We start from the raw sequence: 26,812 nt of genomic DNA, 5'->3' as shown, positions 1-26,812 counted from the left end.
TCTCCACAAGGAAACACCCATTTACTCAAGTGTGCTTGTTATGTGATATATATTACTATATGGGGTTTCCAGCAAGGTGGGTGGTGGCTGTAACTCAATTATTTTTGTGCAATGTAATTATGGAGAAAATTTAAAATCAGGAAAAAAAAGACTGAATTATTATTCATGAACACCAGAAGTAGAAGAAACAGAAAATTATAAACAAGGACAAAAAAGAGAGAATTAAACATTTATCTAGTGAGGAGAAAGAAAACTGACCCTTTGTAGCTGGTGCAGACAACAGGATCAATTTAGAATACAGATACAAGTAATTTTAAAAACAAAACAGGCCAAGAGCAAGGGAAGGAGTAAGTAATGGCGCATGGCAAGAAGCACGGGCACGTTGGGGTGTTACATACAGCACATGGCAAGAGCACCAGCGAGAGAGGAGTGAGTTACAGCACGTCAAGAGGCATGAGCGGTTGGAGAGCGCGAGAAAAAAGATAAAGCTGTGATTGTAGAATCTTACTTAACTACTGACAATCAACACTGCTCTTTTCCTCACCAGATTCTGTGATAATCTGATTCAAGGTGGAGACATTGATCAATTCATCTTTATTTTCAGTAGCAACCAACCAGTCATTTACATGCTTAAATCTGACCTGGGACTAGAACTGCTGACTGCTGCACTGAGTAAGCAGAACTGTTCAATCCAAACACTAGAGTGGGATAAAGGCCTGCTACCCAACCCGAAAGGACCCGACGACGTGTCAGGTCGGATCGGGTCGGGGTGCACTTCCGGGTCCGGCATTCGGGATCGGGTCAGGCCGGGCACACTCTATCACAGGTTAAGTGGCTCCAATATTAATTTAATTTTAGGACTAGAAAGGTGGTTTTGTTACAGTTATTTTAAGCAAAGTGAAAAACGGAAGGTAAGTTAATTGATGGTCGGGCCGGGTTGGGCGCGGGAAAAAATGGAAGGTCTCGGGCCGGGTCGGATGCGGTTCTGTCGGGCTCGGGTCGGGTTTTTTTTTTGGCAGACCTGAGCAGGCCTTTAGATTGGGAGACCTCAAAATGCAAGTGTGTTTCATTCTGATTCCATTCTATTGACATCTCTCTTTCTCTTCCACCATCGGTCTTCATCTTGATAGTGCCTATCTTGCCCATTTATTAAGTCTTCTATTTATTCCTCTCCTGACAGGGTTAGATGAGGAGGGGCAAGAGAAGATTCATGTGCACTGGTATGGACCAGTTGAGTCAAATGGTCTGTTTCTGTGCTGTCCATTCTATGTCGTTCGGGGAATCCAGACAGTAAGAGCCAAGCACTGCCACCAAAGGAAATATGAAGGGTGAGTGATGAACAAAAGACCAGAGTCAAACGAATGGCTACTGCTAATAAACACAGTTCCTTCCAGTTCATGAATCTGGAGTTGATGGGTTAGAATCATAGAATGGTTACAGCATAGGAGGCCATTCAGCCCCTCAGGTCTGTGCCAGCTCTGTGCAACAGCAATTTAGCTAGTCCCACTTCCCACCCTTTCCCTGTAGCCCTGCAAATTCTCTCTCTTCACTTCTTATCCAATTCCCTTTTGATTGAATCTGCCTCCAATACATTCTCAGGTAGTCCAGATCCTAACCAGTGCAAAAATGATTTTCCTCATGCCGCTATTGGTTCTTTTGCCAATCACCTTAAAATTGGTATCCTCTGGTTCTTGACCCTTCCGCCAATGGGAACAGTTTCTCTCTGGACCCCTCATGATTTTGAGCATCTCTATAAAATCTCCTCTGAACTTTCTCTTCTCCAAGGAGAACAACCCCAGCTTCTCCAATCTATCCATTTAACTGAAGTCTCTCATCCCTGGAACTATTCTTGTACACCTTTTCTGTACATTGCTAGCACCAGTCATATAAATCAATGTCCATTCTTTCTTTCCAATCCATAAAACACCTTACAAAAGACTTCTGTAAATTATAATCAAATATCTATAGTCTAATGAAAGAAATATTTACTTAATCTATCAAACTGGATAAACATTTTAGGCTTTATCATCGTTCCTGAAACATTAAACAAACCCATAAGAATAGATAACACTATTCTGGATTCATCATGCATTTCTCGACAGACATATACATATTACTTGCCCATACAATGACTATGCAGTGGGAATTTGAAAACAATTGTTTTTAGCTTCGTGTTCTAACAATTGTTTTGTCAGTTTTTAAAAAGCAGCCTGTGCTGTTCTGATACTCTCTACAAAGGAAGAGATACATTGCACACCTTTGGATGTAGTCACTATTCTTTAAATTAAGATATATTTCACATTACATAGGCTGGGTAAGTTGGAAAACAAAAGACCTCTCGTCCAGAACCCCTGGTCATTCCTTTATATTAAACATTGTTTAGTGCCCTACCAGTCTGTTAGCCCAGACCACCCCTGTCATTAGGCAACACCGATCTATCAACTGCTCAATATCCTCAGACCATCAACCACCAGAAGAATTCTGCTGCTTTGCCCACTATCAAGACCCTAATCCATCAGTCAAGTCCACCTTCTTTGACTACAAAGTAGGGTCCTAGCTTCCAATTATCGGACATGCCTTAGATCTCAATCCCAAGATAAGAATGGTATCCATACAAGAACACCTTGCACACTGCTTGCCACTATTCAAACATCTATTGATAACTTTAAACTGGAGAAGCCATTGCTAGCATAAATGTCCCCGTTCAAATAGTGGGAATAACTTTCAACTGCTGCCCAATTTACAAGGTAATATAAAATGGCAGGAAAACCTTAGGTGCAAGGACCACCTGATGCCATTTTGGGATGAGCCTGTAAATGGCTGTCTCGCAGTCCTGTCCAAAACATGTGGTGGCTGCTTCCACTTGCAATCCAGGTTCTACACCAGCTGTAGAACCCTATTTGGAATTCCCACACAAATAGATCTAGGGTTCACCCCAGAAACACTGCCCACTTGTACCAGACAGTGAGCAGTCTGCGCTATTTTTGGGGAAATTTTAGTCCGGCTAGGAGGAGCAGGAATGCTTTGCCTGGTCCCACAAAAATAATGCAGCCTACTACAGCTGCTGGGTAGCAAATCCCCCCATCTCGCTCCTCCTTCACTCCCAATTTCTAGGTTGGGGTTACTAATGGACCTTCTAAATTTGTTCTTGTTGAATCTACCACCATTATTGGGTGAAAGACCCAAAGTAGAAGAGAATCAAAGTGTTCCTTCACTTTGTCAGTCTTATGATTTTCATAGTATAATGCTTGTAATTCAGTCATGTTGGCCTATATAATACTGAATCTCTGAAATCTTAGCATTTTTTGGCGATCAAAGAAGCTAACAAAATTTTCATCCCATAATGACTTTGATTATAACGACAGGAAAAGTTTAATGCAACCGAGAACAAAAAAGTTAGATTAGTCAACTCGGAGGTAGCAACTAAATATCTTCTAAAAACAGAGGGATACAAAGCAAACTTCACAAAAGAAACCAGTATCACAACTTTCTTTAGCTTACTTGCATTTCTCAGCTGTCAGAGCATTATAAGGGAAAGAGATATGATGCCCATTTAAGGGGTTATTTTTTCAGAACTGGTCATGAGCCCCAAAAGTCTTTTAAGTTGCTTCTACATAGATGCTTACTTACATTTTGATAAGCCAGATCCCTAACCCTGGAGGCAAAATCATTTAAGGGAATGGTTGCACAGTTGTTACATTACTGGACTAGCAATCAGAGGCCTGAACTAATAATCCAGAGACACGAGTTCAAATCCCACCATAGCTCCTGGGGAATTTAAATTTAGGCTGGAATCAAAAGCTAGGGCTGGATATTTTAAAGCCCACTGGGCACGGGAGCGGGCGCATGCACAATTTAAAGATGGCATTGTCGGAGGTCTGCACTGCGGCCCGCCATCTCCGGAACAGGAAGTCATTTTTAAAGGGGCGTCAGGAGGTGGGAACAGTAACCCCATATGCCTCTAATTAAGTGCCTGTTGAGCTCATTAACAAGCTTGTCAGGAGCAGTTTACAATATTCAAAAGGAAGGGAATGGGCAAAACTCTATGTCTGGAACACACAGGATATACAAGTCATGAACACTGAGGGGGGCCATGAGGGACATGGAAAGAACTGAGTTACATAATGCAGAGGCCCAAAATAAAGCTCAGCTGCTCCAAAAACTGGAAGGTTTGCTTTTCTCAGTGGTGAGCAGTCGGAATCTGGAGAGGGATATGAGGCCACTGGCATCACTGGCGCAGTTGGCAGGGGAAGGCCTGGTGAATACACAAAGCCTAGCTGAGGGAGTTCAGATAGGAACAGGCCACTCTGACATTGTATAGAGCACCAAGATGAGCTTCAGCAGATGCAATTTCCTGGATAGCACGAGGCCAGAGGAGCACAAGGGAGTGCTGCAAGAGGAAGAAGGCACTACTCAAAACATTGGGCCTACTGCCTAAGAATTAGTAAGTTGCAAATGACAGAGTGCCAGTGCCATAGGAGGCTACGTCTATCCAGGCAGATGGTCTTTGACCCGTGTGCTCTGATCCACAAAGACCAGAGGCCTCGTGGCCTCCATGGCAGTCCCCCACCTGCAGGCATCAAGGTCACAGTTGCCCTGAATCTCTATGCAACCCAGTCATTCCAGGGATCAGCACTGGACCAGGTGGCATCTTGCAGTCGGCAGCTCATCACGCCATCAGGAAGATCACGGATGCCACATTCAGGAGGGCAGGGGACTACATCCACTTTGACGCACATGGTCCTGCGCAGGTACAGAAGGCATTGGGTTTCACCTCCATTGCTGGATTTCCCCAGGTGCAGGGCATCATCAATTGCGCCTATGTGGATATCAAGGCACCCAGTGACTGGCCAGTGAGATCCATCAACAGGAAGGGCTTCCACTCCCCCAAATCCAACTGGTCCGCAACCACAACAAGAGCTTCCTCCATGTGTATGCTTGATTTCCTGGCAGCTGCCATGGCTCCTTCAACTTCAGTCCAGGGTGCCTCGGATCTTCACTCCATCCCCCAAAGTGCGTTGATGGATCTGAGGGGACAAGGGAAATCCCTTAAGGAGATGGCGACTAACCGCTCTACAGGAGCCCCGGACAGTGGCACAGTGGTGATACAACAAATGCCACCTGCTAAGCAGGTCAAGCATTGAGTAGGCTATTGGCTTTGAAGAAGCAATCCCAGTGCCTGGACTGGTCAGGTGGTGCCCTCCCATACCCCCCTTCAAGCCTCTGTCATTGTGGCAGTCTGCTGCGCTCTCCTTAACGTGGCCCTCCAGAGAGGCCATGGATCTAGAGGACAGTGAGGCCCTGGAAGGAGAAAGCTCATAGGGAAGTCGGCAAGAGAGGGAGGAGCGAAGAGGCGACAAAGGGAGATGCACTGAACAGAGAGGTGCCCATGCTGCCCGACGAGGTGGCCTGCTCCTGTCACCCTCCAGGAAGAGGACCCCCCTCCTCTTCCTCACAACCGCCAGTATTAGATCCAGGTCAGCATCAATGAAGCAAGGGTCTGCCTTGATCCTAGTGTCAGGCCTCTGGCTCCCCTGTGACAGCTCATTTTCCTCTGGTATAGCGGAAGGTTTTGGCACAAAATACAGATCTCTCCCTCAGGACAACCTGCAGCCTCAGTGATGACTGCCGTGGGGTGTCTACATTAGCTCTACACTTGATCTGACCCGCCTCCATTCCCGGCCCCACTGGCTTTAAGTGAGCAGGAAACCCGTCTCCATACCTATCAAGGGCTCACCCACTTGAAAATCTGAATCTCAATCAAGTTTCCCACTGGAGGCAGGTTTCTGACCCAAAACCGGACGCAGCTCCTGTTTCCCACCTCCATAACGAAAATCTAGCCCCCGGTATCAGTAATCGTAACCATATAACTACTGGATTGTTGAAAAAACCCATTTGGTTCCCTAATGTCCTTTAGGGAAGGAAATCTGTCCTTACCTGTCTAGCCTTTATGTGACTCCAGACCCACTGCAACATGGTTGACTCTTAAAAGCCCTCTGAAATGACCTCGCAAGCCATTTAGTTGTCAAGGGCAATTAGGGATGGGCAATAAATGCTGGCCTTGCTAGCAACACCGAGAATTAATGGAAAAAAAGAGCCACTTTCTTATGGTTCTATGAATTTTCCGCCAGGATAAAGGAACCAAATGTAGTTGTGTAAAAGCCAGGAGCTAGTTCAGAGGCACCAATTTCCCAGAATCAAACACAAACAAGCACCAGTATAAAAGCACATTTATAAGGTTCAACATCCTTCTGATTACTGCAGTCACAACACTTAACCCAACTCCGATATGTGAAAAAAAACAAAAGGAAGTTTTGCTGCCTGTCTGAACTTCAGTTGAATCAATATTCATAAACAATTATTAATTAAATTACTGCTGGAATTTTTGCTTTGGCAATCTAAAAGATCACAAATATAATATTTGTATGTAAAGCGGTTGTATTTTTAAATTATAATTGAATAGATTCCAACTGCATTGAATTTTAAGATCTGCTGCTTCAATCTACTTTCACTTTATTTGTGACCCAGATTTTCAACTGTTTGAAATGTCCTTGACAAATAATTCCACGTTGACATTGTCTTTATGAAGTGTCCTGTGTGCTGGTAATAATTCTGGTTAATCTTTTTGTTGTATTACTTGGAAAAATATTATTCTCTCTCCAGCTTTATCAACAGAATATAAAATGGGAATTAAGAAATGCAGTTTTTACATTTAAGGTGAGATTTCATAACACACAGAGGCAAAAAAAACATTCTACAGATTTGTACCATACTTGATATGAATGTAGGTTTACTTACAGTCTACAATGACTACTGCGATATTTTTCAATCACATGAAAGTTTATTTAAATATAAAACATTTCTCACATCTTGATACTAAGGAAATCAAGCCAGTTGCATACCAAAAGCATTTGGAACTGCAGTCACATGATAATATATTCAATACATGGTACTAAGTCTTAAAACGATAGCAGCATTTCAACACATAGTTAGAGATCTGGGTTTCATCACAATGATCGAAAAATCTCTTTCTGATCACTGCATAATAACCAGGTAGCAATGTGTGCTTTACCATACACCAGGAATGATCAAATTGGCACCTAAGCAAATGAAAGGCCTGCTGCATAACATATTGAGTGCAATTATAAATAGGTGCGAGAAGCACGTTAATTATCACGTTAGTGACAATACATGGCAAAAAGGAGTTAGAATTACAGTAATCCAAGAAATATTTCAGTACACTATGACTTTTAATTTGATTAGTTGCTTCTATTTGAATACCAAACTCTCAAATTTTCACTTTTCTTCAACGCGGAACTTAAAATTACAAACATACATACATATGAACATACGAAGTAGGAGGAGTCGGCTCAACTCCACATTTCCACCTACCCCCAATAACTTTTCACCCACTTGCTTATCAACAATCTATCTACCCCTGTCTTAAAAATATTCAAACACTCTGCTTCCACTGCCTTTTGAGGAAGAGAATTCCAAAGACTCATGACACTCAGAAAAAAAAATTCTCCTCATCCTTGTCTTAAATGGGCCACCCCTTATTTTTAAACAGTGACCCCCAGTTCTAGATTCTCCCACAAGAGGAAACATCCTTTCAAAATCCACCCTGTCAAGACCCCTCAGGATTTTATGTTTCAATCAAGTCGCCTCTTATTCTTCGAAACTCCAGTGGATACAAGCCTAGCCTGTCCAACCTTTCCTCATAAGACAGCCTGCCCATTCCAGTTATTTGTCTAGTAAACATTCTCTGAACTGCTTCCTATGCATTTACATCCTTCCTTAATTAAGGAGACCAATACCGTACACACAGTACTCCAGATGTGGTCTCACCAATGCCCTGTATAGCTGAAGCATAACATCCCTACTTTTGTTTTCAATTCCCCTCACGATAAATGATAACATTCTATTAACTTTCCTAATTACATGCTGTACCTGTATACTAACCTTTTGTGATTCATGCACTGGGACACCCAGATCCTTCTGCATCTCAGAGCTCTGCAATCTCTCACCATTTAGACAATTGGCTTCTTTTTTATTCTTCCTGCCAAAATGGACAATTTCACACTTTCTCACATTATACTCCATTTGCCAGACCTTTGCACACTCACTTAACCTATATATATCCCTTTGTAGCCTTCTTATCGCCTCTTCACAATTTACTTTCCTACCTATCTTTGTGTCATCAGCAAATTCAACAACCGTACCTTTGGTCTCTTCACCCAAGTCATTTGTATAAATTGTAAAATGTTGAGGCCCCAGCACTGATCCCTATGGAACACCACTTGTTACATCTTGCCAACCAGAAAATGACCCATTTATGCCTACTCTGTTTCCTGTTAGATAGCCAATCTTCTATCCATGACAAGATGTTACCCCCTTTGATGTGGCACCTTATCAAATGCCTTCTGGAAATCTAAGTACAGTACATCCACCGGTTCCCCTTTAGCAACAGCACATATTACTTCTTCAAAGAACAATTTAAACATAATTTCCCTTTCACAGAACCATGTTCTGTGAAATCTGCCTGATTACCTTGAATTTTTCTACGTGCCCTGTTATAACATCCTTAACAATAGCTAACAGATTCCCTATGACAGATGTTAAGCTAACTGACCTGTAGTTTTCATCTGTCTGTCTCCCTCCCTTTTGAATAAAGAAGTTACTTTGGCTATTTTCCAACCTAATGGAACCTTTCCCAAATCTAGGGAATTTTGGAAAATTAAAACCAATGCATCAACTCTCTCTCACTAGTCACTTCTTTTGGGACAACAGGATGAAGTCCGTCAAGACCTGTCAGCCTGCAACTCCAATTTGTTCAGTACCATTTTCCTGGTGATTGTAATTTTCTTGCGTTCCTCCTCCCTTCCATTTCCTAATTTACAGCTATTTCTGGAATGTTACTTGTACCTTGTATGGTGAAGACCAATGCAAAATACCTGTTCAATTCATCTGCCATCTCCTTATTTTCCCTTATTAATTCCCCAGACTCTCTCTCTGTAGGACCAATGCTCAATTTGTTAACTCTTCTCTTTTTAAATATCTAAAGAAACACTTACTATCTGTCTTTATATTTCTTGCCAGCTTTCTCTCATACTCTAATTTTTTCCTCCTTATTAGTCTTTTAGTCATTCTTTTCTGCTTTTTATATTTTGTCCAATCTTCTGACCCGGCCACCTATCTTTGTGCAATTATATGTTTTTTCTTTAAGTCTGGTACTATCTTTAACTTTTTTAGTTAACCACGGATACATGTCACTTTGTCACCGTAGGAGAGTTTTAAGAATGAAATGAGCAAATTGCTAATATAATTTAAGTTATTTTTTGCACTAAAAAAATGAATTCAAGTAATTTAAGTTAAGCAGCATAGTGGAACACAGTGAAGTGGGAATTTAGTGCAAATTAAATGTTAGTTATCAAATAATAGGACTCGAGTAGACTAGCACAATTTCCAAATTTTAAAAACATGGTAGGAAAAAATGGGGTGAGAATGTTCTCTAATTCTATTCCCATTTAAGGGCAAGAAACACTTTTTCCCCCATTATTAGATTAGAGATACAGCACTGAAACAGGCCCTTCGGCCCACCGAGTCTGTGCCGACCATCAACCAGCCATCTATACTAATCCTACACCAATCCCATATTCCTACCAAACATCCCCACCTGTCCCTATATTTCCCTACCACCTACCTATACTGGTGACAATTTATAATGGCCAATTTACCTATCAACCTGCAAGTCTTTTGGCTTGTGGGAGGAAACCGGAGCACCCGGAGAAAACCCACGCAGACACAGGGAGAACTTGCAAACTCCACACAGGCAGTACCCAGAATCGAACCCGGGTCCCTGGAGCTGTGAGGCTGCAGTGCTAACCACTGCGCCGCCCAATAATAAATTATTTCCCATTGTCCGCAATGCAAATTCCTCCCACATCACAGAGTTCACAGTTCAGACATTTAATCTGTACCATAACAGTCGAGTAAAATTTCATTTCGAGCAACATGATCTGGTCAACACATGCCTTTTTTGGTCTTCTTTTAAACGTGCTTTTTATTTTACCAGAAAAAGTGACCAACAATAATAATAAAATTACACTTAGAAAATAAATTCAAAAGTCATCTTGAATATTACTTGCACTTTGGGAAGCGACCCAATAGATTTTCAGGTTCTTTTCCCTTTTCACATTCGATATTTTTAAACTTTGGTGTTTCAGATCACTTTTTCAGGTGTGCGTTGGCTCCCTACGGATTCGGGAGCACTTCCACTTGCCCCAACATACAGCTTGTATATTGTAGTGAAGCCAGGATAATTATCAGAGAACTCTAAGATTATTTCATTGACCAGAACTATTCGGTGCCTCCACAAATGCTCATTATCTTGAATGTAGCATGATAATGCTACATTAAAATAAAAGTGAAATACTGCAGATGCTTGAAATATGAAATAAAAACAGAAAATGCTGGAAATACTCAATAGGTCTGACAGCTTCTTTCATCAGAACTGGTCACAGACTTGAAACGTTAATTGTTTCTCTCTCCACACAGATGCTGCCAGACCTGCTGAGTATTTTCCAGCATTTTCTGTATTTATTATTGCTACATTAAATTTGTTTTGCACTTTAACTGCCAAATACCTTCATTAAATAAGGAAATAACTAAATCAAAAAAACATTTACAGTCGTTGATACATCGAGCAGAATTGTCTGAAGAGGTAAATATTCCTGTGCTGGTACTGAAAGGGAGACCCGACCCCGCTTGAGGACCCCCAACTGAGGATGGCAGTCCGCGTTCCGGAGCTGCCAGCCCTAGCCTCAGCAACACCTCTGTTAAAAGGTAGTCACTGCTGAGGTTGCAGGATAAAGGAGTACCTCAATGCCATGGCACCCTTAGAAGGCAGGTTTAAGCTCTGTGCCGGGGCAGACAGGCAGGCCCTGACGATTGGGTGGGGGGGGGGGGAGAAATCACATTCCAGCAGCAGCGCCATAGCCACAGGGGCAACCACTGCTGCCAAGCAGGGTGGGTGGGGGGAGCCCTCCATGGGCCACAGAGCTGCCATAAAGGAGGGCCTCCTCACTCCAGAACCTGCTGGGAGGCCGCCAAGGTTTATACGAAGGTCTCCCCACACAGCAGCAGGTTGGGGGCGGGGGGGGGGGGGGGGGGGGGGAAAGAGGGCGAAAGGTGGTCCTTAATTGGGCACAATTGGCCATTCAGTGGCTAATAATATGCCTGGGCAGTGGGAAAACATCGGGCTCCTCTCCAGACACCTTCTGCCGCCACTTTACCCGCCTCCCAGCCCATCTCCAGAAGGCTGGTAAAATCCAGCCCATTATATAGCTCCTTGCCAAATTAATGGCACTGCCACTAACAAGTGACCATCAACAGCCACCAATTTTTCTAATCAATAGGAAAGCAACATATGATGTCCAGTGGACAAAAGAATGCGAGAGAGACAAAAAAAGAATGAGAGAGAGAGACAGAGAGAGAATAAAAAGAGGGGGGGGGGTGGAGAAAGAGGGAGGAATAAGATTCCTTGTATTTCTCCGCATAGAACCTTCTTGAAGTCATACTAGAAGTGATCGCAGTTGATTCTCATCTTTCTGGAGAATCACCCCTTCTCTATTTTGGTCTTGTACCCATACCTTTTGCCCTTCTGACAACTTTGGTATCTTCTGTTATAATTATGGGTCTGCTTGTTTCGATACCACTTTTCTTTGAGTTGTACTTTCCGATAATCCTTGCTTTGCAATCCTGGAGGTAATTTCTTGGGTAGAATTGGAAGCTGTGTTTGAAGTTTTCTTCACATTAAGAGTTCTGATGGCGCCAATCCGCACAATAATGGAGTAGTTCTGTATGTCAGTAGTGCTAATTGGAAATCTTGATTCTTCATCAACATAGTTTTAATGGTTCTGACTGCTGGCTCAGCTTCTCCATTTGATTGTGGATACTTAGCAGAGCTTGTTAGGTGAACAAATCAACATTCTTCTGCAAAGTGCATGAAGTAATCGTTTGCAAATTGTGGTCTATTATCAGATACTATCTTATCAGGTATACCATGCGTTGCGAAAACATCTTGTAAAACTGTGATGACTTTCAGTTGTTGTTGTGTACATCCACTAAACTTTGATCCATCTTGAGAAGTAATCAACTATTATTAGATTGGATCTTCCCTCTAAAGAATAAATCCATCACCAAGAGACATGATAAAGCCCAATATTACTGCAAATATTTCTTAATTACCCTTCCTAACTTTTCTGTCTGACTTTAATACTTCCTATGTAAATAAGAGTGTATTGTTTTACAGAACCTACTTCCAATTTTGCAAATCTGTGGCTCCATAAACATGGTCACTATTACACATATAAATATAGATTTAAGATTTCATGAAGCCTGTTTAAAATGCAACACATTCACATTGCTAGAAATTCATTTATTTTGATATTGAAACATTGAAAACAGACAACTTCTCACAAAAGCATCTGCATAAACATTGTGTCAGGCGTTTCTGTAACTGGAGATCTGTACTGAACTTCCACTCAATAAAACAGCAGCCTCATTTTTTTTCACATTTTACATGGACAAATATTCAGCTTCGAAAATAAATTGCTGCAAATATTATCCTGGAGAGAATAATATAATTCACCAACTTAAGCAAGTCCATACATGTCCAGGTAACATAAGTCAGTTCTCCAACTGGAATGGAATGTATTAGAAAACCTCCAACATCTCCAAAATTATAGCATGGCTTGTGCTAAGAATTTAACTAATAACATGAAAAATCCGAAGCGCTCGTCAAATCAATCCAAATACCCTGCTCGGCAAGAAGTTAATAAGTTAGAATTTGTCAAAAGTAGCAAAAGCACTGCCTGAATGAAACTTGATCACTCAAACCAGCATGTATAGATGTACTAAATTTTCCCAGTAACTTTTGAGATATTTTTGTACTTAAACATTCACTTTATTTTGCCTTGGGTCATAACGTAAGAAGCATAAGCTCAAGTTTACTTGTAAACAAAGAAACAATGTATTTTTTGAACAGAAGTTAAAAGCAGCAATTGTTCATATTTCCATAATCAGAATCTTGTTATTCATATTGTACAAACTAAGTACTGTTTAGTATATTCCATTTTTACTTCATAATTTAAAGATAGCAACTCATTAGACCCAGTGCAATTCCCCCACCCAATAATATAAAAAGATGATTTTGTACTCAACACTCAAACAACGAACTCATAAAATTATATAATTTTGTTGATTAAGACACCAGGCATCAAAGACAAGCTTTCAAAATACTACCATCAATAAAGTTCATTAGATTAGCCCCTTCTTTTATAGTGTTTTCTGACAATATAATCAAGCATGGTTCATTTTTATTCAGCTACCACTTCAAAACTGAGATTTTATACAATGCAAACTGTAGATTATTTTTGACTCTAACACGGTCTATAAATTTCACATTTCGATCGCAACAGCTTATGGTTATTACTGTTATTATTTCTGTGAAAGTAAGCTTGCAGGACTGTAATTTTACAAATAGAATTCCAATAAATGCAGGTGACAATTATCGATAGCAGAACTCGTGTCATATTTTGAATCAAAAAATGATACACATAAATACAGTAAATATTTAATTTTGGGGTAATACTCTCAGAATCCACCTAAAGTTATTTCAGTATTTGTTCCAGCAAAATGTCAAGACAGTGAAAAAGATAATTAACGTTAAATTACAGTTCATTTGTGTTTTTCATTCCATATTAATATTTTATATTAATTGTTTTTTGTTTAATCAAGGCTTTAAAGCCAATGTGCATGAAACAATATGCACCTGCTCTAAATCTATTGTACAGTTGGACACATTGTTTATGGCTGTCATAAATTATTAATGCCTGTTTACAAGGGCAATGGAACATGCTGCTTGCATACATAGCTTTCACACTGATCACATCATTCCACAGAAAACATTCAGAAAAATTAAAACCCACAAAATAATGACAAACAGAACTAATCAAACATCAAATTTGCTTCAAACCCAAAACAACTCAAAAGTCACTTTACACACATCAGTGACCTTTTACAGTAACTGGTCTCACTCAAGCCATACATTTCATTGCTCTTAGTCGATTGCTAAAGCAAAGTTCAAGGTTCTCCATCACACACACATCAGAAATTCCTTCTTTTATTATTACATCCAGACGTCACGTACTTCTGTGGTCCTAGCCCTTGACATCAATAGTTCACTTCACAACCCTCTTCAACAACCCATTCTTTTCAGCCTGGAACCTCCAACTACAAAATTCCCTAAAACTGTCCAGAATTATTAAATAAACAAAATACAACAGTGAGTTATGTGTGACATGGCATTTTTACAAAGATAGCATTTAGCCTTCACTGCTCATGTATTGTGTGTGGGATTATGGGGCTGGCCTATTATATACATTATTTCTTTTCCTTCAGATGACAAATTTGCATATGCAATGCACACTCATACCAGAATGACAATCTGCGGCACAAGGATGTGGTCAGCTCACTGGCACTCAACTCTCCGATGTTCTGCCCACTTCCACTCCCAGCTGCAGCTCATACTTGACACAGTTGCTTCTGTTCAGGAGTAGTACTGTGACTCATTAGAAATGAGAATTCCTGAGCCCACAATTTTTGCAAGAAGAGTATTTTTCATATGCAGCAAGAGAGTCCAATACTAGACTAGAACAAGACCATTGAGTAGAAACCAGAACGCGAACTGGGAATGAGCAAGGAAGAGTGCCTCCCTTTAAAATGAAGGGAGAATGTGGGATTGTGAAATTTGTGTGTAGGGTATGGGATTGGGATCATGAAGATAGCTTGATGTGATGTGAAGCGGCAGTTAGATGAGGAGTGTGTCTCTGTGAGCACGGAGGAAGAGTGCTTCTGTGGGGAATACTTTTAACAAGGGGAGAAAGTGACTTTGCAGGAAGCTTTTAATAGTCTGTTTAGTTTCCTGAACATCAAAAAATCCACATTTCCTCTTTTAGTCAATTAAAAATCTATTAAGAACTTGCAAAATTAACTAGAGTACACCATACTTAAACAACAAATTCTATTTATATAGCACCTTTAATGTAATAAAATGTTCCAAGGTGCTTCACAGGACTGTTATAAAACAAAATTGGACACCAAACCTCATAAGGCAATATTAGGGCAGATAGCCAAAAGGCAGGTTTTAAGGAGTATCTTAAAAGGAAGAAAGGGAGCCTTGGCAGCTTAAGATACGGCCACCAATGGTGGAGCGATTAAAATCGGGGATCTGCAAGAGGCCAGAATTAGATGAGCACAGGTATCTCACAGGTTTGTGGGGCTGGAAGAGTTTACAAAGATAGGGACAGAGTTGTTGGTGAGAGACCATGGAGGGAATCGAAAACAAAGATGAGCATTTTACAATCAAGCCGTTGTTTGACCAGGAGCCAACGTAGGTCAGTGAGCACTGAGGTGATGGCTGAAAGAGAATTGGTGCGAGTAAGGGCATAGGCAGCAGGGTTTTGGATGACTTCAAATTTTACGGAGGGTAGAATATGGGAAGCCAGCAAGGAGTCCGTTGGTTCAGATCTAGAGGTTAACTCAGCCATGAATGAGGGTTTCAGCAGCAGATGAGCTGATGAACAAAAAGCAACATTTATCATTGGAGCATACCCAGAGAGCCTTCTGGAACTACACGCAGCAGCGGGCTCAGTATTTGAAAGGTGTGTGCATAGTTCTAAATTCACTGCTAAGTCCCTGATTATGTATTTGCTTCAAACATCATGCAAATTTCATTTCACAGCAAACTAAATGCTGTATCCTCGGCATAAAATGCCTTGTCTTGTGCTGTATGACATACCCTGTGTGATTACACAAAAGCTGTAGACAGGGCTTACAACAGATGAAGCTAATGCTTCCAACTTGAGGACATCTGCAAAATATCAGCAAGAAAATTCTTGAGCTTCTGTGAGTCCTTTTATTTACACTTGCTGCTCGAGCTTTTGTGGTAAGAACTAGACATTGGTTTTGATGCATATTACTGACAGAGGGAAATGAGTCTCAGATAGAAAGATCTAAGCAAATGATTCTAACTTGCACTGTAGATCCAAGGCTTCAAAAATTAGATGGGCTTAACTATTACATTTGTAGGGAAGCCTGTGCCAACTGATGTAAGAAAAACCGTAAAGTTTACCCAAATCATTAGGTTAAGTCACATGTTGGAAAAATATGAGCAATGCTAAAATGCAAAAGCACTCCAACTTCTCAATAAAGTAAGTCTGACAAATGTCCATTAAACTGAATTGTATAATTAATGTCCTGACATATTTTTGCCTGCAGCCATTGTGTCATTAGAATTAAATTTCACCACATACATATTTTGCTTAAATACATAATTGTGTATTGTAAATTCCAAAGACTCATATTTTAAAATGAACTCAGTTATTGAGTTTTCTCTCAATTTCATAGAGTTCTGCAAATTTGAAATTCAACACATCTGGAAGGAGACTGAAAGCACTCTTGCCTGATTCCAACCCGAAGGCTCTGAAAACTCACCAAGTATTCCCTTCCCCACATTGTGCAGCATGTTGGACCAACTAAATTTCCCAGCCCAACCCCTCCTAAATGTTGTGTGCCTTGTGGTAGTCTCCTCACCAATGCTGCTCAGTTTCACAGTCCTAGTCCTACCCGGAACACCACCAGGCCACTTGAAGGGAAACATCAGGCCAGCAACAGGCCAGTTATAAACAGGAAGGTAATACTGCATTGCGAAAGTTGATACTGTAAATCATTTAAATGTTATTCAAATAGCAGCATTATTTCTCTTTCTATGGGACAACTGCACTGTTTTTTGTGGTGACCAAGTTTAATTAGGGGACTTACAATGTGTGTTTTTTTTTAAACAGAGTTTATTACAGTGGCATTTGAGAAGCGGCACGGATGATCACAGCTGTCTGGAAAAGCTGCAATCTATTAGGTCTTGTCCCTTTAAACTGTTACCTGCCATTAAATCTTGCAGCTACACATGATTTTCCTCCCAGTCATATGCAATGCTTCTATTATTTAATGAAGCTCATTAAATTGCAAGTGTGGTCAGTGCCTAAATAGTCAGGGAGGTGCTGAATTTCAGGGGTGCACAGGTGGCCCATGAATCCAACATTGCTAGAGCACAAATGATAGGAAATACCTAACTTCCTGATTTGCAGATTATCATAATATGGTCCTACCTTGCTAAGTATTTTCAGATACTCAAAACTCTGAAGGTGCACTTTCTAGACGAACAGCGTGTTTCATCTAAAGTTCAACTTAAATGAAGTAGAAAATGTAAATGTATTTGAATAGTCCAATTTAAATTCTTGATTAGTAGCTCAATTACAAAAAAGTTATGATTTATTTCAACATCCTTTTGTCTATTTATGTTTTATGTTAATTTTATTGCTTTTACAATCAATTACTGTGCATCAATATCAGGCAACTAACTTGGCGAAGCAATTGAACCCATAGTGCAACAAAACAGTATTATCAGCATATTAGTCTATAACACCAATCAGGAAACTGTTTCATCATCAAATTTTCTTTAGGCTTTTCAAAATGCATATTTTATGTGCACAATTTTTTTTAGATTTTATATTCTAAACGTTGTGAAAGATCAAATTTCATACTGATTTTGGCATAAAATACTACCAGTGTTCTTGAAGGATTTTCCATCATTGGCAGTAATTATTCATCCTTTTACATAGAAAACTCTGCAAATGAAAACATTTAGTTCATAAACAGTAATACATTTTGCACGGTTTCATTAATTGTATTCTGTCTATGTGAGATTCCACAACTCACCATCTGGGTCAGAGAAAAAAAAATGAAAATTTTGCAGTCAACAGCTGACAAGAGGTCAACTAATTCCATCCTGTGACCCTTGAACAATGTAGCAAACTGCCTGGATCCAGCACAGTTAGCTGGCTAATTATCTGGCATCCATAGCCTTCATGGCCGTGGAACAAAAAGGATTTTCACTTCCATATTCCCAAAGCTCTTATGAAAGAGAGCTGGGTTCCCAAACAGAGGGTCACAAGTTCAAATCCCAGTGTTTGCTAATATTTCAAATTCTATGGCCTCTCCAGGCAAACGTCAGCTATTGACAGCCATTGGATGGAGCATTGCAGAGTTTTGCTTCTCATATAAAATTTGTCATGAATGGTTGTGGCCTGGAAAAACAAATTTCCTGTTACTAATCATTGAAGTGGCACTAAACCCAATCATGGAATAATTTGTGGCTCAAAGTTGGGAGCCTGAAAGGAAAAAGGAAAATATATTTTTAAATTTCTTTAACTCTAATGTTAATTCCATTCTTACTATAACAAACTAGATAGACCATAGTCATTTTGCATTCAGCAGCTCCTTTGTACATGCCATTTATTCCAGGTGAGTGACTCTACCTTTTGTGTGTACCATCTTACAGAGCATCCCACTCCACATACTTGGAATATAATTTGGGTGTGAAAACCTGAAATGACTCCAGAATGAAGTGGAGCAAGATGGCCTCTTCCACTTCATTTGGGTGTCAGAATGCACCCTGACTCTGGATTCAGGCTGTATTTATACTATAACTACAGTATCAGTTCAAAGCAAAACTCATTTAAATCAATACTATAACTGGTTAAGGGAAAGGAACCATAATTCAGACGCTTTTCTGATATTAAAGCATGAACAGTTTCTGGATAAGGGTCATACCTCCCCTGCTTTGACAGTCAACACCTGACACAGCTGCATATTTAATTTTTCAAATGGATATGCAAACACTGTTCTAATTAGTTCTAACTTGAACAGTTAGCACTAATGTTCTGAGATAATTCAAAATGCTTACCCCAGAAGAATAGTAAACCATATTTTCATACAAATAGGAAATCCACTGTGGATGGTACATAAGGTATATAGTTACGTTACAGTCAGGTTATTGGTTTTCTGCCTTTTGCCACCCTCCTGTAGCTTCTACTTTTCCTTAACCTCCAACTTGTTCTGTTTGGAGCCCATTATTTTCGGAAACATGTTGTACACTTCAATTTGAATAGTTTTGTTTCTTCTCTTGTGCACATTTGCTTAGCCAGCTCTGACTCATTTACTGCTGCATGCATTGCCTTTCTGGCTCTGCTGGTTTAATTTAAACTTACCACTTTTTTGATTTGCAAGTAAAATCATTCCAGCAAGCTACCACTTGTAACTGCAATTGTTACAGTTTCTCAAGGGATTCAACAACAACTCAAATAAGTAGGCCATGCCTCCTACCAATTGGAAGCAGTACCTTTTTAAGAAACCTCGCTTTGCATGTTTTTACTTGTCCCAAAGGATTAATAATTATCCATCCTGCAGTAATCCGCATACTGCATGAAGTGTAGTTTTGGCACTATGTTACTTTTTTTTGATCTGGCAGAATAACACACTAAAAGATTGTAGAAGCCTCAGGAACTAATTTTTCTTTGTTTTTTATATTGTTTATCTACAAATTAAAATCAACTAGATAGCATGTATATGAAATACAAATGCCAAAATAAACAGCATCACATAAAGCAAAATCCACAAAATTTAATAGTAGAGTACTTTTGGATTTGAAAAATAAAATTTTTGATATTACTAGAAAGATGAGTTCAATGGCTTTTTATACTACTGTCAATGGAGTCTCAGTATTGTCACGCATCTCCAGGCAGGGATCTCAAAAGTAGCTTCAGTTTGATTTTTGCAGTAGGAACCAAAAGTAGCACCAAGACTCCAGTCACCAATTTCTTTATACTCATTATACTCTCTGTCGTCAAGTTTTACAAATGAATATCAAAATGATTTACAAACTAGATCACCCCCATGGCATTGCTCATAGTCCAGAAATAGTGCATGTAACATGCCTTGCAAAACCACAACAGCAACTATTCTTCCACTTTGCTCCCAGTAGAGCAAGAATGAATATGAACCCTATTAATGAAAAGCATTTACTTTCAAAAACCTGCAAGCAGAAACAGGTAATCTGCCAACAGGGATTGAAAGAAATGCATGAAAAATCTGCCAGTGGAAATAACTGAACTGTTGCTTGTGGTGGTTGCATGAAATTGGGAATATTTAATAAGTCCCAGAAGTGTAACAGCAGCAGTGTCTCAGATTTCTTTTAGTCAAATGTGATTTGGATTGGTTAACCTGCAACCAAACTACACACAAAAAATATACAATAAACTATGGTTAAACATTTAACACAGAACAGTAAGAAACATACCAGATAAGAATACTTGATAAATGTTTTGTTTACAAGCTGGAGACACACATTATACTGTAGAAACTGTCTCCCTATCTATGTTGCTTTGCAAACTATGTCAACACTTCTCCATCAATCCATTCATCAGTGAAAATAATCTGATGTTTGAAATCAAATTATCCAAAATTACATTGAGAAAATAGCAATTGCCAGTATGTCAACTAAATTTTAAAATGAATCAGATTAACATTTGTGTCATCCTTTATGTCTTTCCTTAACAGAAGTTTATGAGCAAGTCTTTGGCTCGGTGGCAGCATTCTAATGAGTTAGAGGTGCAGGGTTCAAACCCTACTTAAGACATTCCCAAGGTGTAGAGACCAAAGCTACAGATATGAATTCTGTGTTGACATGCAGCAGCATATTTGTGTCCAGTGGCTTTAGGTGTAGGATTCCCCCACTTCCCCCCTATTAGTGTGGGCTGTAGGGGCCCAGAAGACCCTCATGCTATATAGGACTAACCACCCTATCAACTGGCACGAAGGTAGTTACGGCCACAGAAGGACCATTCCCATAGTGACCTGTCAAATTGCTTATCAGCCTGTGCATCCTTCCGCTGCTTCACAATACTCTCAAAAGTAAGTATGTGAAAATACAAAGAACAAACAACAGCTACTGAACCACATATATTCCTATATACAATATAGTGCTACCTTTTTTTTGGATTTTACATTCTTGCCCCAGAGATGCACTGAAAGCAAATTTTCTTTCACTTAGAGAGATACAGCACTGAAACAGGCCCTTCAGCCCACCGAGTCTGTGCTGACCATCAACCACCCATTTAAACTAATCCTACATTAATCCCATATTCCCTACCATATCCGCACCTTCCCTACCATATCCGCACCTTCCCTCAATTCTCCTACCACCTACCTACACTAGGGGCAATTTACAATGGCCAATTTACCTATCAACATGCAAGTTTTTGGCTGTGGGAGGAAACCGGAGCACCCAGCAGAAACCCACGCGATCACAGGGAGAACTTGCAAACTTCGCACAGGCAGTACCCAGAACCGAACCCGGGTCGCTGGAGCTGTGAGGCTGCGATGCTAACCACTGTGCCGCCCTAACTTACACAAGTTAATGTTTGAGTACTTTGCCACCTCTTGTAAAATCTACACACACCTATGAATATAAAATTAAAAGTTAATTACAAAAAACATTCATCACTATTGGAAAGATTCAGATAACAACCACCAGCATTTATATAGTACCTTGAATGTAATGAAACATCCCAAGGCACTTCACAGGAGCACCATAAAGCAAATTCTGACTCCGAGCCACATGAGGGGAAAATATGTAGATAATCTAAAGTTGGTCAAAGAAGTATGGTTTAAAGATCATCTTAAAAGGACAAAAAAGAGATAGAGAGGCAGAGGGGTTTAGGGAGGGAATTCCAAAGCTAAAGGCCTGAGCAGCTGAAGGCACCGTTACCAATGACGCAGCAATTAACATTGGGGTTGTTGAGAAGTCAAATGAGAGGAGCACAGATATGTTAGGAAGATTGTGGAGGAAATTACACAGATAGGGAGATGTGAGGCCACAGAGCAGATTTGAAAACAAGGGTGAGAATTTTAAAGTTGAGGCATTGCTTAACCAGGAGTCAAAGTAGATCAGTGAGCATGGGGTGATGAGTGAATGGGACTTGGTACAAGTTAGGACACCGGCAGCAGAGTTTGGATTACCTCAAGTTTATGGAGGTTAGTATCTGGGAGGACAGCCAAAATTGTGTTGGAGGAGTCAAGTCTAGAAGGAACAAAGGTATGGATGGATGAGGGTTTCAGTAGCAGATTAGCTAAGGTGGGACAGAGTCAGGTGATGTTACAGAGGTAGAAATAGGCAGTCTTAAGTGATGGTTTGGATGTGTGGATAAGGAATAAATAATGTTTTTGGGCTCACATTGTTCTTTCCTAACATATAACCAAAGAAGGTGTGTTGTCTAGCCTGTTATGACTTGCCGTCATTTAAATGCTGCCAAGAAAACTTGCCTAACTAATTAGTTCACAGCACATATTGGTCTAGTATATTTTCTAATTTGACCACTTTCAATTCCCCAACAATTTAATGTATTAAAGGATAATAATGGAAACTTTATATAATTCCATCAGTGAAAAGCCTATTCAGCAGATGGCAAACACAGTACATATAATTCTATTTGCGCATAAATGGTTACAATATATGCTTGGCTTTGAGAAATATTGTTAAAAACCCAAGAACATGCATTTGTGCAACCTTTTATGGGATAGCATCATTAAGTTTCAACATAAAAATTTGGGCTCATCAGGTCTGTGCCAGTGTTTTTCTCCATTGGCTTCCCGTTCACTCTCCCCATCTTTAATATTCTTCTTTTTCAATTAATGATCTAATTCTTTTTTTAAAGTACTGAAAGACTGTTTCAACAAAGTTTTGTGGCAGAGCATTCAATATTCTAATCACCCTCTGTGTAAAGAACGTTTTCTAATCTCTCCTTTAATTCTTTTCATGATGTTAAATGTGCCCTCTCACTGACAAACAGAAACAATCTATTCTCCTTTATCAGATTGTCCTCAAACTTATTTAATGGAGTGACTAAAACATTACTGTAACTACTGACTAGACAAAGTCTTGAATAAGTTCAACAGTACCATCCTGATCATGCATCCCTATACTTCTAATACAAAATCAAGTATTCCAGTTACCTTTATGACTTTATCTATTTGTGCTGCCACCTTTAATGATCTGTGGATCTGAACAACATCTCTGTTCCATTTAACATCTTATGCCCAAAAGATATATTTCCTTTTCCTCACTTCCAAAAAGTAATACTTCACATTTCTTCATAATGAACTGCATTTGCCACCTAGCTGTGCAACCAGCGATGTCCTCCTGCAGTCTTTCAGTCACCACTCCAATCACCAGAAAATTTCAATATTGTTCCACTCATTCATGTGTATAATTTGTAAAAGCAGGCCCAATATAAATCCCTGTGGAACAACACTCACCACATTTTCCAGTCCAAGAAACTTCCCTTTCATTCCTGTCTTCATGTGGCCACACTCTCCATGACTCCATGTGCCATTATCATTACCAGTCTCTTGTGCGATATCTCAACCGATGCTTTTTAAAAATTCATGAATCACATGCACTGCATGTCCTTTCATCTATCCTGTTATTTCATCAATGAGAATGGCTAAGCAGGACTTTCCTGTTTGAAATCTATGCTTAATTGGCATTGATTAACTAAAGTTTCTCCAGTGCTTAATAATCTCATCTTGTATTAGCTCTGCAAGTTGCATTTATATGGCAACTTTAACTTAGACAGAACATCTCAAGATGCTTCACAGAGGCAAAGGATGAGATATTAGAATGGGTGAGCACGGCTTGGTAAAAGAGGTGAGTTTAGTGTAGAACTTGAAGGAGAGAGAGAAGTCAAGAGGTGGTGGGTTTAGGGAGTGAATTCCAGAGTGTGGACCTAGAAGGCTAAAGGCACAACTGTCAATAGTGGACCAAAGGGAAAGGGGCATCGTGGGGTGGGGTGGGGGGGGGGGGGGGGGGGGTGCAGGGTGGAGGTGAGAGGAGAAAATACACTAGAGTTAGAGGAACAAAGAGTTCTGGGAGGAGTGTACAGATGGAGGAGTTTCCAGAGAGAGAGAGAGAGAGAGAGAGAGGCAGGGCCTTGGTGGGATTTAAACAAGATGGTGAGAATTTTAAATTTGAGAGGTGAGGTACCAAAAGCTAGCAAAAACAGATGGGTGAGCAGAACCTGGTATGAATTTTGGAAGAGTTGAACTTTACAAAGTGTGGAGAATGGGAGGCTGGTCAAGAGCACTGGAGGTCATAAAGGCATAGAGAGTTTAAGCACCAGATGGGCTGAGGCAAGGAATGAGAGAGGTGGTGTTTTGAGTTGGAAGTTGGCAATCTTAGAGGATGGAGAGGATATGGACTGGAAGCTCAGCTTTGGGTCGAATTGGATGTAAACAGTCTGGTTTGGCTTGCGATAGTGGCTGAGGATGGTATAGAAATTATTGCAGGCCTGAAGACGATGGCTTTTTTCTTCCTAATGTTTAACTAGAAGATATTGTCACTCATCCAAGACCAGATGTCAGACTAACAGCAAAGAGGCAGGGGAGAGGACAGAAAAACTGATGTCGGTAATGTACATAAGGAAGAGAACGGGCCAACAATTGGTCCTTGAGAGACCTCAGATCTAATGGTGTGAGAGCAGGAAGAGTATCCGTTGCTGGAGATGCTATGGCTATGATTAGCTAGGTAGGAGGGAACTAAGCAAAGACAGTGCCACTGAGCTGGACAACAAAGAGAGCTGTTTGAGGACAGAGGCTATAGAGGTCAAGGAAGGTTACAAAAGAAAAGTAATGATGGTCACAATCACAGGGATATTATTTTTGATTCTGATTGGGGCCGTTTCAGTGCTGTGGCAGAGATTGGAGAGATTTATACATAGAGTTGTGGAAAAGATAGGTATAAATTTGGCAGACACCACATTCGAGGACCCTGATGACAGGCAATAGTTTGCAAAAACTGAGCAATTGAAGGTGGAATTTTGAGAGGGTGATGACAGTGATTTACAAAGAGACCTGGGTGTCCTTGTCAATAAGTCACTGAAAGCTAACATGCAGGTGCAGCAAGCAATTAAGAAGGCTAATGGTATGTTAGCCTTTATCACAAGAGGATTTGAGTACAGGAATAGTGAAGTCTTGTTTCAATGGTATAGAACCTTGGTTAGACTGCACCTGGAATACTGTGTGTAGTTTTGGTCCCCTTACCTTAGGAAGGATATTATTGCCATAGAGGGAGTGCAACGAAGGTTCGCCAGACTTGTTCCCAGGATGGCAGGACTGTCCTATGAAGAGAGAGAGACTGGGGAAACTGGGACTGTATCCTCTAAAGTTTTGAAGAATGAGGGGTGATCTCAGTGAAACCTACAAAATACTTAAAGGGATAGTCAGGGTAGATGCAGGCAAGATGTTTCCCCTGGTTGGGGAGTCTAGAACCAGGGGACACAATTTCAAAATAAGGGGGAAGCCACTTAGGACAGAGAGGAGGAGAAATTTCTTTACTCAGAGGGTTGTGAATCTTTGGAATTCTCTACCCCAGAGGGCTCTGGAAGCTCAGTCACTGAATATGTTTAAGGCAGAGATTGACAGATTTCTAAATACAAATGACATCAGGGGATATGAGGATAGTGTGGGAAAAAGTGGATGCTCAGCCATGATGGTATTGAATGTCGGAGCAGGCTCGATGGGCTGAATGGCCTACTCCTGCTCCTATGTTCCTATGAAAGGGCCAGTATCTGAGGAGATGGAACCACTTGTAATGCCAGTTAGCAAGTGGACCAAGAAGTGAAGTTAGGTTTCAGTAGTTGAATAGAAATAGGGTCAAGAGAGTAGGAGGTGGATCTCATGGACAAGATGAGCTCAAAGAGGGCATGAAGGGAGACTGGAAAGAAACTAATGCTGTGGGATTAGGGCTAGTCTAGGCGAGGGTGGAGGTTTGACTTATTGGGCAAACAGAGGGGAGAAAAAGCAGAAGCAATTGAACGGATGGATGGTCTCAATCATAGTGACAAAGCAATCTATGAGGTCCCTGCACTCATTAGAGGCAAGCCCAGTAAGGGCAATAGAGAGCAGTTTAAGGAGATGTTTGGTAGCAGAAAAAGAGGCAGGTTATTATGTTTCCTCCCTAGGAGTGGACAATTTAGGCAAAGTGTGAGGCCCAATGGTACTTGATGCAGTCCAGTGAGATCCAGTGATGGATCATTAAACCAGCTATGTACCAAGTCAGCACCCCTTATGCTTGAAGCAAATGGGAGCCATACCATGAGGAACAATCAGACGAAAAAAAGTATTTTTACTGGGGATAAGAGCAAAGATAAAGATCAGGGAACGCTTTAACAAATCAACATCTGTCCAACTGTTGTGGTGAATGGAAGGTTGAAGGTTTACCAATTGGAAGTTTGAAAGTGCAGTGGTAAGTGACTTGAGGGATGGGAGAAAGAGTTTTTTCTAGGTGTAGATATAGAACAAAGCGGTGTTCGAAGGGATTGGGGGTGGTGCGTAATGATGTAAACAAGGAACTCTAGCAGTTTACCAACATCTGAAGAAAGACTAATTGGCCTATAATTTCCTGGATTAATTCTATCTGCTTTTCTGAAGAAGGGAATCATTTGTCATCCTCTAATTCTCAGACACTCCATAGTGTTACAACCAATTAACAATTATAGCCACTCCAGGCGCTGCTTCACAAACCACTGACCACCTCCAGGCGCGTATCCATTGTCTCTCGAGATAAGGAGGCCCAAAAGAAAAGAAAGAATTCTCAGACACAATTTTTTTTTTGCAGAATTTTGGCAAATCTTCATAACAGCCTTTGCTATTACTTCTCTACATTCCCTTAAGAGCATCAGTTATAAAACACCAGGTCTTTGGTGATTTAACTACTTAAAAGAAATACTTCCATTTATATAGCACCTGTCATGACCTCAGGGCACACACACATTTTACAACCAATTAAGTATTTTTG

At 40.4% G+C, this 26,812-nt stretch overlaps 1 protein-coding gene across 3 annotated transcripts in view; it reads right to left on the bottom strand.

The window, feature by feature from the left end:
• The window catches only part of cobll1b (cordon-bleu WH2 repeat protein-like 1b), a 235,779-nt gene that overhangs the window by 207,694 nt on the left and 1,273 nt on the right, over positions 1-26,812 (bottom strand). The gene's annotated exons all lie outside the window — the stretch shown is intronic.

This window comes from Heterodontus francisci, chromosome 7, assembly GCF_036365525.1.
Source record: "Heterodontus francisci isolate sHetFra1 chromosome 7, sHetFra1.hap1, whole genome shotgun sequence".
NCBI classification, from domain to species: domain Eukaryota; kingdom Metazoa; phylum Chordata; class Chondrichthyes; order Heterodontiformes; family Heterodontidae; genus Heterodontus; species Heterodontus francisci.
This window is presented reverse-complemented; position numbering and strand designations above follow the sequence as displayed.